Raw genomic sequence first — 321 nt, forward strand, 5'->3', positions numbered from 1 at the left:
CGAATACATAATGAGATTCCTGATCCAATAAAAAAAAAGTTATTTATAATTCTTTTTTCCCGGCTTTCCTTTCTAAAACCTAGTTGTTTATTTTCCTTGTACAATCATCTGATGAAGTATCATAAAAAACTTTTTCGACTTCGAACAAAAAGGGTTTCTAAAGAACCTTAAATAAACAATAGAAATCAATATAGAGAAAACAAGTACGAAGTTCAATTTGAAATCAAAAAAATTGAAAGGGTTTATCATCTTTTTGGAAAACAAAAAAAGGGATTGTGACAAAGACGAGTCCCAGTAAAAAAACGAAAATATTCAAAAAAA

This window comes from Camelina sativa, chromosome 18, assembly GCF_000633955.1.
Source record: "Camelina sativa cultivar DH55 chromosome 18, Cs, whole genome shotgun sequence".
In the NCBI taxonomy this organism is placed as follows: Eukaryota; Viridiplantae; Streptophyta; class Magnoliopsida; order Brassicales; family Brassicaceae; genus Camelina; species Camelina sativa.